Source organism: Mustela nigripes, chromosome 16 (assembly GCF_022355385.1).
Source record: "Mustela nigripes isolate SB6536 chromosome 16, MUSNIG.SB6536, whole genome shotgun sequence".
NCBI lineage: Eukaryota > Metazoa > Chordata > Mammalia > Carnivora > Mustelidae > Mustela > Mustela nigripes.
The window spans coordinates 52,664,809-52,684,987 of NC_081572.1; positions in this window are offsets into that span (position 1 = coordinate 52,664,809).

A 20,179-nucleotide genomic window follows, 5' to 3' on the forward strand; every position below is an offset into this window, starting at 1 on the left:
GGGGTGTGGAATGGAATGAAGAGACTAATTTTCTTTTTAAAGTACCACTGGTGATTTTATGTGCGCAGAATGGAGAATTACTGGAGTTCAGCTTTTTTTTTTTTTTTTTAACTTGATAACACAGCTGTGTCTAGAAGGTTGATTAACCTGAATGTCATATTTCATATGCTCAGAAAATACGAATTCCCAGGTGCTCTTGGTTTATGATTGACAAGGTGTTGAATAGGCGTGTTCCTCTTTGGCTAACAGATTTTTTCCTTCATTGTAAATCCTTCCCAAAAATGGGGGCAAGGTATGATCAAGTACACAAATTAATGTACAAGTATTTATTTATTTATCTTTTCAAAAAAAAACTTTATGTATTTATTGAAGAGGGAGAACAAGCAGGGGGAGTGGCAGGCGGAGGGAGAGGGAGAAGCAGGCTCCCCGCTGAGCAAGGAGCCTGATAGGGGGCTTAATCCCAGGACCCCGGGATCATGACCCGAGCCAAAGACAGACGCCCAACTGGCTGAGCCCCCCAGATGTCCCAGTTTATTGAGAGAAACCAGAGTGAATGCTTCATGTGAGACATGGCCTAAAAGATGAATACATCCTGGTGGGATTGGTCGAGTGCCATCATCTATCTAAATGTTTGTAATTAAGTTACCCCAGGTCGATAGTCTCAAAGCATACCCTCCTGAAAAGCAATGCCCGGAGGTACTGCTGGGAAGAACAGGGCTCCGTGGCTGTACAATGATTTGGCCACCCACAGCTGCAAGAGAGGCTGTGATTAGCTTGGGCTAGTCACAGCCCATCACTGGGGATCTTGACATATTTGCTGTCCCAAATCACATCAAAGTAATGTTAAATCTGGGGAAGAGGTGAGGAATGGCGTTTGGGTTAAGCAACTAAAAGAGTCTGCCACAGGGGCACCTGCGTGGCTCAGTTCATTGGGTAACTGACTCTTGATTTCGGCTGAGGTCATGATCTCAGGGTCATGAGATCCAGCCCCGCATCAGGCTCTGTTATTGAAATCCTCATCCTCCTGCCTCTGCCCCTCCTTGCCTGCCCCAGCTCCACTCACACTCTCTCTCTGTAAAAGTCTGCTGCAATTTTGTTGAACCTGCTGTTTTTTAATTCAAGCCATTTTGTGAAATGCCATGAAAACTTGGGAAATGCTGGCCTTACAACACACACACACACACACACACAGTTTGGGGAATTGAAGTATGTTTATATTGACATTTTTTACTTAGTCTAAGGTGAATCAGACTTCCTGATTTGAAACTACCATGTTTCATTAGACTTACTTTTGCTGGACACAGGTTTCTTTGGAAAACACCATGTAGAAGCCCTGTCCTTCACAATGTCGCCTAATGGGACTTGCAGAGGTAGGCCACAGACATCCGCAGAGCTCAACCTTTTCATTTCACAGATTCGGAAAATGAGGTCCAGAGAGGTTAATTTACTCTAAGTGGTGAAACCTCCTCTACAGACATCCAGGCCAGCATTTTTCTGTCTTGTTATATTATCTCTCTCATCCCTTACTCTACCTGTAGTTACATTAATAAAATGACGTAAGGTGTGGATGTTAGCAGGTGTGCTGCTTAGACCTCAGCTTTTGGAAGGATGGTCACAGAGATTAAAATCATTGGGTTTCAGGGCACCTGAGTGGCTCAGTCAGTTGGGTGTCTGCCTTTGGCTTGAGTCATGATCCTAGGGTCCTGGGATGGAGCCCCACATCAGGCTCCTTGCTGAGCAAGGAGCCTGCTTCTCCCTCTTCCTCTGTCTGCTGCTCCCTTTGCTTGTGCTCGTGCTCTCTTTCTCTGTCAAGTAAAGAAATAAATAAAATCTTTAAAAAAAAAAAAATACTGGGTTTGACTTCACATCTTCGGATTCAGTCTTTTGAGATTTCTGGTCTCCTGATTTTCCTCTCTCGGAATCTATTGCCACGACCCATCACCTTTGATGGTTCTTCGGGTCCTATGACTTTTGGGAGTGTATGGTGACAATACAGGCCTAGATATGTTCCTTGCCTGAGAGAGGTTCCCAGCTTGGAAAGGGGTCCAGAAGAAGAGTGGATGAGTCTGATGCATTCCCACCAGGTCTAGCTTGGCTCACCAGAGTTAGAGCTTCCACATAAATGGGTATGTCCAGAACCTTAATGTAATCATGAGCAGTGGCTTTTAGCTGCCCTTGGCCTCCCTTGGAGGCTTAGTAAAGGTCAACTGCTGCTACAGTGGGCATCGCAGGTGTGGGGAACCAGGGAGTATTTCAGGGCCCTGAAGCGCCTTCAAGTCAGGTCTGGTCAGGAGAGAGAAGTCACACTGATTATTTGAACAGGGAATTTAACATCAGGATCAGCACATACTAAATTGTTCACTAGGTAATCAAAAGCATAAAGAGCAATATCTCTGGTGTCACAGAGGCAGCCCCTGCAGGAAGCAGCTACCACCTCCAGCTGGGGGAAAATAGGAAGAGGTCAGGGTTATTGCAATGTAGAAACTTCGAGCAACAGGAGCCCTGCATGACCAGCACTGGTCTCTGGGGCGCGGATCTGACTACACTGGTTCTTGAAGCACCCCAGGCTCAGCTGCTGCCGGAATGGAGAGGTCTGGGGGTGAGGTGTGCAGAGCCACAGGCAGTCCCGCAGCAGATAGGATGAGGGAGCCCCTCTCCCTGTCCTAGCCTTGCAGCACTGCCATCCCTCATTGCCAGAGCCAACCCCTGAGCCGGCAGGAGTGTGGCTTCCCAGCTCCCAGCTCCAGCACCACTGAGGCCAGAATACAAGGTAGACTCGGAGTCAGGGCAGAGAAATGGCTGCGAGTTCTTACTTGAATAGATGTTCCACTCAAAGTGTGTGGCTTAGAGTTTACAAATCAGCCTTGCATGAGCTCGAGCAGTTCAAATCAGTTCCTCCAGCCTGCTAGTAGTTCCTCCGGGGTAACTGATAACATCAGGATAGATCTGAGTCCAAGATCGTGCCCATCAGATCCAACACCTCGGCTCCAACTGGCTGCACTTTTCCCTCTCAGCTCCCTGGGGCTGCTTCCATACATGAGTTTTGGGATACCAGAAGGGAAAAGTGCAGTCCCAGAAGGCGGAAAAAAGAAAAAAGCAGCAGAAAGATACAAGCTAGGAAATTTTATTCACTGTCAAGGCCCTCTGCCTTCTTAAATAACACTCTAATTCTGTGAAGGGAAGCAAGATACCCAGCGCCTTAAGTCAGTCAATCTGAGTACTTTTGGTCACATTTCCCAGAGTTTTACTGAAGATGGCCACATCACACAGTCTGGCTCGAAAGATAGGAGTCATTTTGTTTACTGCTGAGAAAAGCCAGGCATGCCAAGGCAGATGCTTTCTTGGCACTTCCTCTTCATTTTCAGGAAGCAGGACTGAGGACATATTTCCCGGCCCTGGGGCAGCTATATTGCCAACTATGAAGTGACAAGCTTGAGGACAAGAAGACAAGCAGTAGAAGGCAGCATGGAAGAAACAGCCCAGTTTTTGCGCGAAATAGCGAACCAGGGGCGCCTGGGTGGCTGAGTCAGTTAAGCGTCTGCCTTCGGCTCAGGTTATGATCCCACGGTCCTGGGATCAAGCCCCCAGTTGAGCTGGGCTCTCTGCTTAGCAGGGGGTCTGCTTCTCCTTCTTCCTCTGCTCCCCTCCCTGCTTGTGCTCTCTCTGTCTCTCTCTCTCAAATAAAATACTAAAAAAAAAAAAATTGTGGAGCCACTGCCCCAAGTCTGGAACGTCCATTGCAGACTTACTGCTACAAGCATATTGTCATGCTTAAGTTACTGTGTAGTTTCCTGTTCTTTGCATTCTGGATGATCAATTTCATGAGCAGGACAGGGGAGCTGACCAACTTGGCATTGCGGCTTGCTGAGGACAGGTGACGTGGAGAAACAGCTGGTATCATGCCAGATATCCAAAAAGCATGTCCTGTTCAACAGAAAATAAAACAAATTTGAATATGGTGGCTGTTTCTAATTCGATAAAAACCCGCAGTGGTTTGAATGACACTAAAATAAAAGCAATTTTGTGTAGATGTGTTTCCTGTCCTTTTGCCTGTTATTTTCTGTGCACCTGATTCCTTTGATGATGTCAACATACCTTGCTTCCCCACATCAGGAGAGCATTCCTTTCCTGGTCCCCTCCTCGGCATCCTGGGGCCCAGTGGAAGAATATAATGAAATGTTTCAAGAATAGCAGGAAACAAATCCTTCGGGGCAATATTCATTGAGAAAATCATAACCCACTGACAGCATCCTTAAACATTTTCTATTAGCTACTAGCAACTCTTAAAAATGATTCTTTAGTATTTTGGTTAGGTGACCTGTCAATATTATGAAAATAGAGAATTTCAGGATATAAGGAGACCTGCTAAAGGCAAATTAATAAGAATCCCAAAGAAGTTATCCACAACACTTACGGACTTTCCTTCTCCCTCTATTTTTACCTTTATGGCAGTCAAGAGCAGAAAATGAAGATGTTGTGACCTTTTTTGAAATAAAGATCAATGCATGTTTGCAGAAACATGTCATTGAGTTAGCACCTCCCGTGTGTTAAATGCTTGGTCACGGCATTGCCTTCACTTCCCCCAAGATCCCTGATACGTGTTATTCCCATTTTCAGATGAGAAGAGCTTGAAATTGTCAGAGGTTAAATAGTTTTTCTCAAGTTCTCACAGCTAGGAAGTAAGTGCCACGACCAGAATTTAAACCTCTCTGATTCCATGTGTTCTTAATCCAATACTGGACCGTCTCCCATATTTTATATATTATGGAGCCCTCATTATCTGGTGTTTTTCATACCAACCTGGAGTTTCACATTTCATCAAACTATTGAAGTTCTTGAAGTTCAGCCTCAAAAAACTACTTGATTTTACATTTTCTGACTTGGGTTCAATTTCCTTTGACCTCGGTTTCCATATTTATAGAACAGGAATAGTAATACCAGGTCTACCACTTAAATTACATGGCACTTTCAGTACTTAATGAGAGTTCACGTCTGGAGGTCTACCTAGGAGCGGCTGAATCAAAAAGTCTTTGGGGGTGGGCCTGGGAATCCACGGTTAATGACTTCATTATTTTATAAAAATTGTATAAGCTTTGTATAAAAAAATGTCGAGAGGATAGAAAAAGATTAGATGTGCCAGAATTTATGTATCTCGTCCCATCTCATTTCAACTTCTCAATTAGTCTACCAAATTATTGTCCACATGTCATAGATAAAGTAATTGTAGTTCAAAGTCTTTGAGAAATCTGCATTCATTTCCCAGAGCCTCCATAACAAAGGACCACAAACTGGGTGGCTTAAAGCAACAGTTGCATATTGTCTCCCAGTTATGGAGGCTGGAAGTTTGAAATCAAGGTCTTGGCAGGGGCTAGGTTCCTTCTGAAGGTGAGAAGAAAGAAGGGGAGGACTTTCCTTGCCTCTTTCAGCTTCTGATCACTCCAGGCATTCCATTCCTTGGCTTGGGGCAGTGAAACTCCCATCTCTGCCTCTGTCTTCATGGGGCCATCTTCCTTCTGTGTTTCTCTGTGTCTTTACACGGTATTCTCCCTCTCTCTCTCTCTCTCTCTCTCTCTCTCTCTGTATATGTGTCCAAATTCCCCTTTTCTTATAAGGACACGAGTCATTGGATTAGGGCCCACCCTAATGACCTCAACTTCATTTGATTACATCAGCAAAGTCCCAACTAAGGTCATGTTCATGGGTACTGGGGAATAGGACTTCAACATATCTTTTTGGGGGACACAGTTTGACCCATAACACTGCCCCACCTACAGTGGCTAGTGGTGTGTGGAACTAGGTCCAAGCTTAGGTGATGACAGCACCTTTCTCCTTGGCCATCAACCAGCACACATGCCATCTCAGTAGATCCACTGGAGGAATTATACCACAATGCGTTGAGAAAGGGAAGAAAAGAAATCTTGCAACTTTCAGTAAAAATTTATTTGCAAGAGGACCAAACTTTGGGTTGGTCTCAGACATTTCCTCTGCAACAGTTAGATGCCAAATGACTCCACGGGGTTTTGAGGTGGAAAAAGTTATGAGCTAAGAACTTGATACTCGGTGATTTGTCTTTCAGTGGGACAGGCAGGCGTTCTCAGAAATACGAGGGCTCAAAAAATATTCCACTTGTTGAAAAACTATTTGAAGATACATTCCAGTGGCTCACAGAGTTTGGGATTATATAGACCACAAGACATTTCAAAAATAATTTACAGACCAACACAGCAATTGCCAACTCTTAACCTTGTGAAGGCGTTTAAAACATATCAAACTACCATCTAGTGTACATAGAACTGCTCCATAAAAGACAGATCATTTTAAGGCCAAAAATATTAAAAGGGTATAATCTGATAGCTACTTAAATTGAATAGTTTTGCTTTATGAAAAAAAAAAAATTACTCGTATATGATATATTTGACCCCAGAGTTAGTGAAGAACTTTTTCCACAGGTAAGATCTCATTCACGAATGGGTGTTTGAAAAGCAGGAACTGACGGGAACACAAGGAAGGACATCAGCTGAGAGCTGGCTAGCATTCGCGATTTATGCAACTGAGGGAAAAATATTATTTGAAACTGACTGTAATCATTTCCATTTTCTAAGGAAAGTTTCAGTGGGAAAATAAATCTTGGGAGCGCTACTCCCTTCCACAGGCAGAGGATGGCGGAGGGTAGAGAAGGAGATAACTTGCTCCCTCAACATCTGGGTTTCCACTTAATTTTTCCAAGTTCTCATAAAAATATTCATGAAAGGACCACTAGTCTAAAATGATGACTTGCACTCACACATTTAATTAATTCTCCCCTCTCCCCCGCAATTTTCTATGAAAAGAACATGTGTGCATGTGAAATCAGGGGTAGTGCCCACTTGGCTAGAATTTCTAAGAGCTCCTGCAAATGAGTACATAGGTGAGGCCAGACTGAGAAAAGAGCCCATCAGTCCCTGATTCATGACACAGAAAGGGTGAGACTCACGTCCAGAGAACAAGGAGGGGCCACAAAGCAAAATTCAACCAGTTCCTCCCTCCCCGGACTTAGAGCTAGAGGGGCCGGGAGCCAGGACAAACAATCTGGGAGTGAGTGTATCAGGTACAAACACAGAGACTGCTTGAAGCATTCACTCTCCATTCAACTTGGAATGAGTTTCTCGGCTCAGGAAAGCAGGGCAGCAACCAAACTGGCTTAACACAGAGGAAGTGGATCTGCAGTTAGGAAATACTGCCCTGGAGCGTTGCCCTGAACCCCAGGCTGAGTGAAAGCTACAACTGCAATCGGGACTAGAAGCTTTTAGGAGCAGCAGTGAAGTTCCTACCTTATGTCCTAGTAGGCAATGGAGCTCCCTTCCCTATCCAGCAGAAATTAACATTATGGTCAATGAAAACGAGATTGATTCCCTTATCACAATGCTAAGAGTCACGTCAACACTTCCTGAGGGAGAAAGTTGCAACCCTTACTAAGGCACTCTACTGTGCTAACCAAAGGTAAACCAAATGTTTGTGTCTTGCACACTTAAAGCTTGACACAGGCTGGGTGACTTCCAAGATTGCCATCCTCCCGGCTGAGACTCAAGGAACTAGGCTGGTTCCACCTTGTGACTATGACTCGAGATGTGGCCTCTATGGTCATCACCATAGAGGAAGAGAAAGTGAAAGGACTCACATATTATCTTAATTCCCTCTGATCAGAAAATAGATCATAAATCTCTTATATTCCCAACTCATGGCTCAGAACTAACCCTAACCCATCCCACATAATTAAAATGAGTGAAAAGACATACCATCTCTCTGTATTAGGATAAATAATAATCGTCCTGCTGTTAATTCTCTCCAGTAAAATCTATGGTTGTAATGTAATCCCAGACGCAATGCCTGATTCCGAAATGTTCCACGAAGAATAAACAGAATAGTTAAAAAGTCAAGGAAACAGCAAGAATAGCTGAAAAAAAAAAAAAAAGGAAATAAAATGGAACGACATAGGGCTCCCCATTAAGGTATTAAAACATACTGGAAAGGACCAAGAGCTAAAATAACTTGGTGGTATTTGCCCAAGAATAGATAGCAAGATCATTAAAAAGAATAGAAGTCTGAGAACAGACCAAAGACTCTATAAGTATTTTGCATATTTAAATAATGTCGATAGGTTGAATCAGCATGGAAATGAGTGGGTTTTTTTTTTAAGTTTTTATTTGAATTCCAGTCTATTAACTAATATTAGTTTCAGGTTTACAATATAGTGATTCAACACTTGCATCTAACACCCAGAGCTCATCACAAGTTAAGACTGCTTAAGTTAAAAACAGTGTAGGGGAGTGCATGGGTGGCTCAGTCTGTTAAGCATCTGCTTTCGGCTCAGGTCATGATCTCAGGGTCCTGGGATCGAGTCCCGCATCGGGCTCCCTGCTCAACAGGAAGTCTGCTTCTCCCTCTCCTGTGATCTTTCTCACTTTCACTCACTCTCAGATAAATAAGTAAAATCTTTAAAATAAAAACAGTGTAGGGAACCACTGAATTATCCCTTGGGAGAAAAAAAAGATGTCATGTCTATTTCTCACATTATTCTCCAACATTTATTTTGGGTGGATTAAAATTTTCTAAGGGTTAATAGAAGAAAATATAAGCTTGGGAAGTGTAGTCTAAGGGTACAACTTAAGTCATAGAATCCATAAAGAGAAAGATACATGCATTTTTAACCTAAAAATTTAAAACTTTTTGTGTTCCAAAGAACAAATCAAGGTAAAAGGCAATCAAAATGAGGAAAGAAATTGCATCGCATATAAAAGACAAGGAAATACCACCATGTTAAAATGTGAACAGCCTTAGGAGAAATACTAAACACAAAATTATATGAACAGTGAGAAAGATGATAAATTTTTAAATAAACAGGATAAAACTTCAATATCATTAATGTAAGGGAAGTAAAAATTCCTAAAAAGAAAAAGTGATACAGTGCCCTACCTGTTGAATTGGCAAAGATGAAAAAAAAAAAAAAAAAGAAGAAGAATCATTACTTAGTGCTCTTAGAGTTTAGGATAATAAGAAACATAGGTTTGTATCCTCTCTCTGGAAGAGAGATTTGTATTGTATTTGTATCCTCTCTCTGGAAGGTGATTTGTTTTAGAAGCCTCAAAGAATTCTAATCTGTGCATTCTACTTCTAAGGGTTTATCCTAAGGAAATAATTGTGGATTTGTAGAAATAATTATCTATTAAAATATTTATCCAAGCTCAGTTTCAGGAGCAAAAATGTGAGAGCAGCCAGAGTATTCAGTTCTTGGTAAATATCCAGTAATATGTCTTGACTGAATAAATTGTTTTACGTCCATATGGGCAGACATTGTAAATATTGTTGTAAAGGTTGTTTATAAGCATTAAAATGTTCATAGGCTCTTTTTGAATGAACAATGCAAGTTACCTACAGTATGTTCCTATTTTTAATTCTGAAGAGTTTATACTGGCATTAAAAATTCTAGAAGCATATGTTCAAAATTAGCAGTGGTTCCTCCTGGTTGGTAGAATTAAAGCCCTTTTAAATATTCCTTTTGATTGTATTTTAAAACATATTATACAATAAGCATGCCTTAATTTTGAAAAATGGACAAGGTAGAGGGGAAAATAATTGTGGGACCCTGGGAGGGCCCCTTGCCAAGATCCGGAATGGGGATCAACAAAGAGAGAATGACTGTTTCGCCCTTATGGCTCCCTAAAAACACATATTTCAGAGTCGGCTGCATATTTTGCGGTAGCTTTGGATTCCCAGGGCTGAGTTTTGCAAACAAGCTTAGCAAAGTACAGCGTGTGCCCCTTCAGGTGGTTTCTGGAGCTCCTCAGGTATGGGTAACGCTAGCTCATTTATCTTTGGATGAGTCTGTGTGGAGGGCTGAGGTGTTGACAGAGCCTGAGCTGAGAACAATGTTTATTTATATCTGCACACAATAATTCATGTCTCTCTAAATGTAGGACGCTCTCCTAATTTGCTCACAGTTTGCAAACATTTGCAGTTCTCTCCACTGGTGATCCCTCGTTTGGTTTGGCTGGGCTTGAGCAAATGGTGAGGAACATGACAGTGAATGTTACTAAATGCTGTGATTCATTCACGGAAAGGGAACATTTGCTTCTACGGATATATGCTGGAAACGCTGAGATTTGCACCTTGACAACTAATTAGTATCTGCAGTGTTTGTTCTAGAAGATGTTTTTAACTGTGTGTGCGTGTGCGTGTGTGTGTGTGTGTGGCCATTTGGGGTCCTCCATAATGTCCTGGTTAGGTGGTAAACCACTTGTAGCTATTGAACACCTTTACAGAATGAAAATTCCTATAAGCCTAGGTTTACTATGGAAATTTTCAAATATATAAAAAGCAAAGAAATTTGCATAATAACCCTCCTCAAATACAGGTAGGGGTAATTGCTTCAACAACCATCAATGCATGGCCAATCGTATTTTCTTTATAATCCCAACCACCCTCCCCACACTGATTGTTAGATGCTGCTGAGGGGGCTTTCAAGACAGAAGTCTTAGACTCCAATAAGTATTGTGACTTGTAGGGTGAGAAAGAACACAGCAGAGGTGTTGGGAGTCAGGTGGACCTGATCTGAATCAGGCCGAACCCATACAATCTGATGGTTGATTGATCTTAGCCCATTGAGCTTTTCTGACCCTCATCTGTAAAATGGAATTATAGTGTATAATTTGTAGGGCAACCAAATTAAATCCATGGTACCCATGCAGTTCCAGGCATCATTCTTGGTATCCAGCAGGTTCTTAAAGCTACTTTATTACTCTTCCTGTTCCTCTCTCTAGAGTAGAGCATCTAAAGTATAGATAGTCCTCGACAATATTAAAATTCCCGAATAGGCCAATGGGCAGTCATGATCCACTTGCTGAGGTCATTAGCCAGGAACGAGTGCCTTTTGAGAGTAAAATCTGCAACTGGTCATTGTATCTGGCATAAACTGCTTTCTCAGTGTAAATGCTGAATGCATGCATACCAACATTGTCCAAAATTTCACCAACATTGGCTTGAACAAATGAAAGAAAATCTCCCCATTAGCTAGCCATTTATTTAGGTTAATTCTATAGAGGCAAATGAGGTGATCGCTGTGTTCATTCTCATTAGCCGAGTCAATGAGCTTTTCAGCCTTGGTTGTCAACCTTCCAGCAAGGAAATGCAAAACAGAGCAGGTATATTTCGGTGGGAAATTAGGGTGTTAGGGAAGGCAGGAAGCCTGAGAAGCTACGTCTCAGGGTGGTTCGAACTTCAAATGAATTGAGATGGGGGTGAGGTTGGGGTACAGAGACAGTGGGGTTTTGATTAGATGGGGGAGATACGGGAGCACGATTCCCCTGGATAGCGTGTGCTGAATAGGAATAAAAGTCACCAAACCTGGCCCCAAGGAAGACCGTGGATAAACGTTAACATGTGTTCCTATCTCGTTTAGTGCGAACACAGTGAAAATGTCTAGCTCAAAATCAAAAGAGTAAGGTATTTTGGAAGAAGCCCATTAATTTCTTGATCATTTTTCCCAATTAAATTCTGATGGGAGACAAGTCACTCTGCCCTAATGAGTATTGTCTTTTCATCTTGGCTTTGAGAAATGGATTTGTCGCTCGTGTTGACAGGATATACTTATTAGTAACTGTACTTTTTGTGGCCACAGAAGTATGCTACTTAGATCTCCTTCGAGGAAGAGCTTGCTGTAAGGAGTTCAGTTAGCTGACAGCCTCCAATGCCAGCACCTTCAGGATCCAACCCAGCTTTTGAGCGGACACCATATTCTTTATAGAAATGTCCCAACCAGTGACTGAGCATGATGTGAATACTAGGGCTTGGCCTTTTCTGCTGCATGTGGGGTTCTTCCAGGGCTCCCCACTGGATTCACCTAAGCCTTGTCAAATCTGTATCATAATCTGAGGCTTTCCCTGGGCATCCTGCTTCCCTCCCCTTTCTCCCCAAAAGTCAGATCTCCCTCAGTACCTCTAAGCTTTCTCTGTCCCATTCTGCTTCCTGCCCCTTTTTATTGTTCATAGGCATCCCACACCTTCCACTAAAGAGCTCACAGTCCTAACTTTGTTCCAGAGGATCCACCTGAAGCATGTGGTACGACACCTGCCTTCCAAAACTACAAGGAACTATCTCATTTGTAACAAGATAGTAGCAAACCCCAAACATAAATGCTTAATTTGCAAAAATTTATGCCAGGTGCAAAACCAGCCATATTTAAAACAAAACAAAACAAAACAACTTTCCATTGTGATAGTATCCTTTCATCCCGGAGCTAACATTTCACAGTTTTCCTTAAAAGCCCCGTATTTCCCTTGGCCATGTCTTTCATGTCCAGTTAGATGATGATATTACCCCTTCCTAGCCTTCTTTCCAGAATGAAGAATATGATTCTTTCATTTTACCCTTCTCGATTAGGGCATTGATCTTGTAACTTTTCCTTCCCCAAGTATGCATTTCTGGAAGGTTTTCGAAAGTTTTCTTTAAAGTGATGCCTTTCATGGAATCAAGACTAGAAAAGTCTCTACGTTGAAGTTATCTGAGTCCACATGGCACATCCACTATCTAGTTCAGCTAGGAGTCAACGTGTATTTATAAGGGCCCAGCATCCAATAAGAATTATGCTTTGTTGCTAATAATGTCCCAAATTAAAAATAGAAAATTTATAGAAATCCAGAATGTGATGACTTTGTAAAGTCAACTTTAAGCCGTAGGAAACTACATAACCCAGAATCCCTTTTTCTGTATGTCCCTGGTTTGAGTGGGTCCCAGGGAGGTTCTTTGGGAGGTTTTGGGAGGAGAAGGTCCACAGCCGCCATTTGGTAGCTCATACATGTTATCACTTACTTGGTGGTTCACCTCAGTGGCATGAGGCAAGCACCTGGGCCCACAGTTGTTTCACTTTTTCTTGGTCCCTCCTTTCGCTTCTCGGATGCCTGGGTCAAGTAGAGGTATTTAGCTCCATGATAAGAGTCTCTAGTTTCTAAGGGATGTCTACACCTCTCAGGTCAGAGTCAGTAAGACCTACCATGGATTCAGTCTGTCCCAAGGACTCCAGATTGTTCTCTTGTGTTCCTCTTTGTTCCTCTCTTTCACTTCACATGCTTCTTCCCTTCTCAACTATGTGCAGCCTCCAGCATCGCAGGCAAAAACAACGAAATATTACTTAACCAGCTCCTACAATTAGTCGAGTTCCAGTCTCTGTCATGGAACACACACATGCACACACACTCTTTAGTGACTCTGCTTCTCTGATGGAAACTTACCTGATACACAGCAGACAACCCAACTTCAAAATGGTGGTCTCATCCAGTCGTGAGGGATTCAGTCCCCTCGTCTTCTAGCTCAACCACCCTTATTACAAGAGCTTCAATCCTCAAGATCCCAAGGTAGAGATATCGTACTGCAGTCATCATTTCCTGTTCCAGCAAAAACGAGGGGAAGAAGAGAAAGCCAAAAATAGGGGGCTTCCCCACCATGCTTCACTCAACAACCACCATTTACATCCTTCCTCTTTGCTCCCAAATTCAAGAGAGGTTGAGTAGTGGAGTTGTTTAATGTGGTCCCTTCTGAGGATTTCGATCCTCAGAAGAAATGAGAAAATGAGACATGAATGGTGGGAAGTTGAATGTCCATCTGTACCATAGATGGGAAAGATGTGTAGCCCCAAACTTGGGAACGTGAAATCATGACATTTAAACTAGATCTGTACACACACTGTACCCCTTCAAGGAGCCACGGATGGAATAAAGTAGAACAGCAGGCAGAGCCTCCGCTCCCTATAAGTGTGCTATTGAAATTAGATGTCCAAGACTGATGTGGAGGACCGGAAATAACAGTTTTTGTAAAGGGGAGAATACACTTACCTGGGGAAAGTTTTCTGGAAGAGGTCACTTTCACCCTGATTTCAAGAAGGTAACAGAGTTGAAGAGTAGAAGGAGGTAACAGAGTAGAAAGACTATTGGGAATGAGGGCAATATGGCACGGGATGGGGGACCGAAGAAAACAAAAATAAAAATAAAACATTTCTGATTTGAAGTTGATGACAAATGGACACTAGTGATGATTGTCTGAATTGTGTACTTTCGATTTCAGAGTCTGGGTCTGAATCTGGGTGCACACGAGATGGGCATTTCTCTAAAAGCGGAAAGTAATGTGCATTTTTCCTTGTTTTTGGCTTGTAAACCAGAAAGGTTTTGTTGTCATTGCTGTATATGGAAGAGTTTTAAACACAGAACACATTTAAAAAAATAAATCCATATTAGAAAAAATTGACATCTTAACCGGAAACAAATTTTATAACACTTCTCAAGACTTTTTCCGTGACTGTTCCCTTCAAATAATAACTAGGGCAAATCTGGTATAAAGGCTGGAGGACTTAAGAAAGTTTACAAGAGGAGCCAAATAGGAAAATTACTGTATTAATTTTTTTTCATTCATCTCTTCCAACTATTGCTTCATAGAAAAGAATGCTAGAGGGCTTTATTTACCGTGCCTGTGTTTACTTACCAAGTTGCTGCTTTTAAAATGGGTCAAGATGTCCTATTCTGTTTTAAACATCATCATATATATATATATATATATATATATATATATATAAAATTATACCTTTTCCTTTGGGCTCAAAACTAGTTTGTTTCTTAAAAATGAGAAGACAAACACGGTGAGCTTAGGTAACTTAAGATGCTTTAAACATCAACAAAATAATCAGTATTTGATACAGATTAGGAATGTATCCATAAATTATGAAATATTTGTGCCATTAGAAAACTTTGTCTAGAATGTGAGAGTTCAGGATGTCCCCACTATGTTGTATCAGAAAAATCTGAATTTGCTTAAGAATTCCTTAAATGTAAAAAAAAAATTAAAAATTAAAAAGAATTTAAAATAAAAAATAAATAATAATAAAAAGAATTCCTTAAATGTTGTTTTGGAGAATTATGCTGTTGAAAAAAAGACACGCACAGAAAACCAAAAGTGTTTTCCTAAGGAACTCCATCATTTGCCAAGTTAAGAAATATGCACTTAGGGCTGATTAAAAGCATGATGTTAGATAGTATTAGAAATGCCGGTCTCAAAATAAACAGTAGTGCCTGACTGGGCAGAAGAAAGTGTAGCAGCTATAACTCTAAGCCCACAAACACAGGGAAGCAAGACATATATCTTCTTTCATTCAATTTAGTTCCTTTTTCCTTTAACCATTTACCTTCTAGCCCAAGCTTCTATTCTACTCTGATGGAGGAAATTTCCACTCAGTCAGCTCTGGGTCCACTCCCCTTTGCATGGTCCCCCACTTTCCCTCCGTTCCCAAATACTGGTGAGCTTACCTAATAAGAAGGTGGACATTTGTCAGCAGGGAGAGTGACAGGTCAGGGAAAAGCAAGTATTCCTCGTTTGAGTTCTGGTTATGATTTTGGTTTTTTCCAGCCTTTCTAGCTTCTGCTGTTTGTGCCTTCTCCTTCCCCCATTTCCTTGTCTGTGAAGTTCACAGTGGAGCTGCCTCTCCATCCTTCTGCAAGCCCCCTCCCCCTAATGCAGCATTTTCTTTGCCGCTCCTGCTCCCTGCTCTGGCACAGGAGACAGAAAGACGTAATGTCGCCTCTGCTGAGATATGTCCCATAACCATTTCTGCTCTGGATTCTTCCTGTCCTCCCAGAAATTTACATGGGGATTGCAAATGTAGCTCCTCTCCTTACCTCCCGACCTTCCTGGGCCTGATTTAAGTGCAGGAAACAGAGCCCCCTGCACCCTCTCCCTAGGTCCCTATAAGCAAATGTGTCGCCTTCCTGCAAACCAGAAAAAGGCACCCATCTGGATGGCCCAAATAGGAAACAGTGTGTCCTGCGGGTGCATGAAACCATGCAGGCATACGGCTTGGTGAGCAGAAGTACCACTGTGCAAAGAAAAAGGCCTCCTTCTTCTGGTGGAGAGGTGATGTGGTGGGACATCCCTCAGTGCTTCTTCAATACAGGGAAGGAAATTTTCCAAAATCTGTGCTTTTGGAATATGGGTATTTGAAGCTCAATAGCCAGAAAGAGATTACTTCCCCCTTCCCCCCAATACATCACTTTCTAAGGCAAACAGCCCAGAGTCACGTGATTGATGCTCTACTATGAGTGTGTGTGTTATGGGGCGGGGGAGGGGAAGCACTATCTGGTGATCTCTCAGGCCTTCTCAGGCAGTTGCAGTTGTACTCGGGCAAAGAGGAAGGATACATTTTCCTTCTCCCTGCCTCTGGGAATGAAAACAACACCGACAGAACCCATCTCCGCTTTCCATGCAAGGCAAACCCAGGTTCTACCTCGGTCACGTGGAGTCCATGGAAACATCAGCACCTATTTGGCCAATAGTTCAAAATTAAGGAACAGGCTCAATTAGCCCCATGGTAGTTCCCTCGTGGATGTGAGTACCTGTGAGGAATGAGATATTCGTGAAAACCATTCTAACAGCTCTCAATAATTCATAAATGGTAGTGCATTTTGTTGATTTTTCCAATTAATAATCTTGCTCTTGTCCGGGATTCCCATGAATCAGTCCAGCAATAGAGGACCATGTTCCTGACTGTGATTATAATCCGATTTTGAGGGAAATAGATTCTGCCAGAAATTTATCCCTGTGACAGACTCAGGAGCATGTGTAATTCTCGTAATTCCGTTTTAGGGCTGAATTAGACTCAAAGAAGTAGGTGCATATCCTGAGATGATGATTATTATTTTTTTAAGAGTAAGAAAATAAAGCTTCGAAAATACACGCCTGCTGGTTATGTTGCCTGTCCGTGACAACATTCGCGAGTGACCAGGCGTGCTTTCACCTGAATGATGAATGTGCAATCATTCTTCAGCTACTCAATGCCTAGCTCAAACTTCTAGAAAGATATGCAAATGTTTGTATCAGTGTTTCTCATTTTTCAAATGCATAAGAGTCCCCTGGGGAATTTTTAAAAAATTAATCAATTTATTTTTAATTAATTTAATTTAGATTAATTAATTAATTAATTAATTAGAGACAGAGATAGTGAGAGGGAGTGGGAGCTGGGGGGAGAGGGAGAAGTAGATTCCCTGCTGAGCAGGGAACCCCACCATGGGGCTCCATCCCAGGACCCTAAGAACATGACCTGAGCCGAAGCAGACACTTAACCAGCTGAGCCACCCAGGTGCGTCCCCCACCTGGGGAATTCATTTATTATACAGATTGATTCAGTAGCTCTGGGGCAGGGTTTGAGTTTCTGCACTTCTAACAGGTGTCTAGCTGATGCCAAGGTTCCTGGACCGTGGACCACACTTTCAGTAAGCAGGATTTTATATGGCTGGAAGATTGAAGCTGTTACTTGGGCATTTCCACTGGGAACTCTAGTGATCAGTGATCTCAGGTTGGCCTCCTTCTCCATTTCACCCACCCTGGTTCCAGTGGGTGGAGCCTCTCATGGTCCTAGGTGGGGGTTGTGCATCTTAGTAGGTCTGGGATGCTAGCAAGTCGATGCTGCTCTGAGTACATGAAGTGGCCCATGTATCAGGCTTGTACTATGTCTGGAGGACTTAGTGTATTCAGGGTGATTACTTTCTGGAGTAATCAGTTTGGATCTGAGCTGGGCCATGTCTCTGGTGAGGTCCCTGTATCAGAAGTGGTCATTGTGTTCAGCCTCTCAGCCTATGGAATGTTTAATACGTCTGGGCCATCGTTGTCGGTCTATCTGGACTGGTCAGGCTTTTGGCCTTTGTATTCTTCCTGCGCTGCATTGTAAGACTGACAAAGGCCATACAGGTAGTTCTCAAAGTCAGGAGTGCAGTCCAGGGGTGCATTTTGTGGGCGGGCCCAGAAGGACTTCTCTGGCTTGGCCATTCTGCAAAAAGAGTCATCCTCAGCCTCTTTGAAGGAGAAGTCTGGCTCAGCTCTTGTTCATTATCTGTGCCCAGTCCCACCCCAGACAGTCCAAACATGGAAAGATGCCTCCAGGGAGCCTCAAGAAGGTGCCATCTTTGCCAGATACCAGCATGGGCCAAAGGGCTCTCCCACTTTCTCCCTCTAAAACAAGCCAACGAATATAGGAACCACCCTCTCCTACCTCCCATCTGTAGGCTTTTTCAGAGTAAGGAAGGTTAAGAAAAGCACAGAGCTCTGCCCTGCCCCCAACCCCAGTGTCTGGGCATCAATTTCCCCATCGGTAAAATGGGGGAGGGTAGTTCTGACCTGTGGGATTTGGGGGAGGGTTAAACGATGTGTTATGTGGAATGACTTGTGTGCACAGAGTAAAATAATAAAAGACGATAATTAAAGTCTTTTAGCCATAATGAAAGAAGCACAAAGTGAAAAGGCCAGAGAAGCACATAGTGAAAACAAGGATCAGTGGAACCGCAGGGAAACATAACCAAGTTCAGCATGGAGACCGTCCGTATAATTTATTGTCCAAACTGGAAAGTTTTGAACGCTATTCTGTATTTAGCTATTAGTGACAATATGGCAATGTCTCAGGACGTATGCTCTTTCAATTTAAAAGATTTTATTTATTATTCATTTGACAGACAGAGATCACAAGTAGGCAGAGAGGCAGGCAGAGAGAGAAGGAGGGAAGAAGCAGGCTCACCGCTGAGCAGAGAGCCCGATGCGGGGCTTGATCCCAGGACCCTGGGATCATGACCTGAGCCGGAGGCAAAGACTTTAACCCACTGAGCCACCCAGGTGCCCCTCAATTTATATATAAATATTTAATTTTTAAAATTTTTTTTAAAGATTTTATTTATTTGACAGAGAGAAAGAGATCACAAGTAGGCAGAGAGGGGGGCAGAGAGAGAGAGGAGGAAGCAAGCTCCCCGCTGAGCAGACAGCCCGATGTGGGGCTCAATCCCTGGATGCTGAGATCATGACCTGAGTTGAAAGCAGAGTCTCAACCCACTGAGCCACCCAGGTGTCCCTAAATATTTAAATTTTAAAAACCCATAGTCCATATTCTCCAAGAAAACTGGAAAGGTCATTTCTTACGTACCAAAAACACATGGAGATGAGGAAAGAATCAGATAGAAAGTCAAGAGTGAATCAGAAGCAATTACTAAACGTCAAGAGAAACAAGGAATGGGAGACCGAAGAGTACAGAAAATGAAATAAGCGACCTGGGGGGAAAGTTCAAGTTCTCCTAGAACTCACAGATTGGAAAAAAAAAGAGTATTATCCCAAAAAAGTATACATGAAACGACATTGTCACAATGGGACATCCAAACGCAAAAGAAATGAATCTAGACACAGACTTCACCCCTTTTGCAAAAATTAACTCAAAATGGATTGTAGATCTATGTAAAAAATGCCCAACTCTAGAACTCCTAGAAGACACGTGGGAGAAAATCTAGGCCACTTTGCGTTTGGTGATGACTTCTGCAGATATAACACCGTTTAGGAAGTTCTGCTTTACAAAAAAAAAGACACAGTGAAGTGCATGAGAAGTCCAGTCCCAGACTGGGAGAAAATCTCTCCAAAATGTCTATCAGCTAAAGGACTGGTGTTCAAGATTCAGAAAGAACTCTTTAACCTGAAAAATAAGAAATCAACCCATTAAGGGGTGCCTGGGTGGCTCAGTTGGTTAAGTGGCAGACTCTTGATTTTGGCTCAGGTCGTGATCTCCTGGTCATGGGATCGAACCCCACATCTGGCTCCATTCTCACCACAGTGTCTTCTTGAGACTTTTTCTCTCCCTCTCTCTGCTCATGCTCTCTTTCTCTCTCTCTAAAATAAGTAGGATCTTGAGAGAGAAAAAGAAAAGAAAGAAACGATTAAAAATGAGCCAAAGATATGAACAGATACCTCAGCAAAGAAGATACACACATGGCAAGCAAACATATGAAAAGATGTGCCACATCATTTGTGAGTGGGGACATGTAAATAAAACAATGAGATCCAACCGCCCACCTTTCAGAATGGCCACAGTTCAGTTTACTGACAGCATCACATTCTGGTGATGATGGGGAGGAGTGGGAGCTCTTACTCATTCCCAGTGGGAATGCAAAATGATACAGCTACTCTGGAAGACAGCTTGGCACTTTCTTACGGAAATAAATTCATTCTTACCAGATGATCCGGCAGTTGTGCTCCTTGGTATTTACCCGAATGAGCTGGAAACTTATGTTCCCATTAAAAACCTGCACTCAGATGTTAGGGGAAGCTTTATTCGTAACTGCCAAGTCTTGGAAGTGACCAA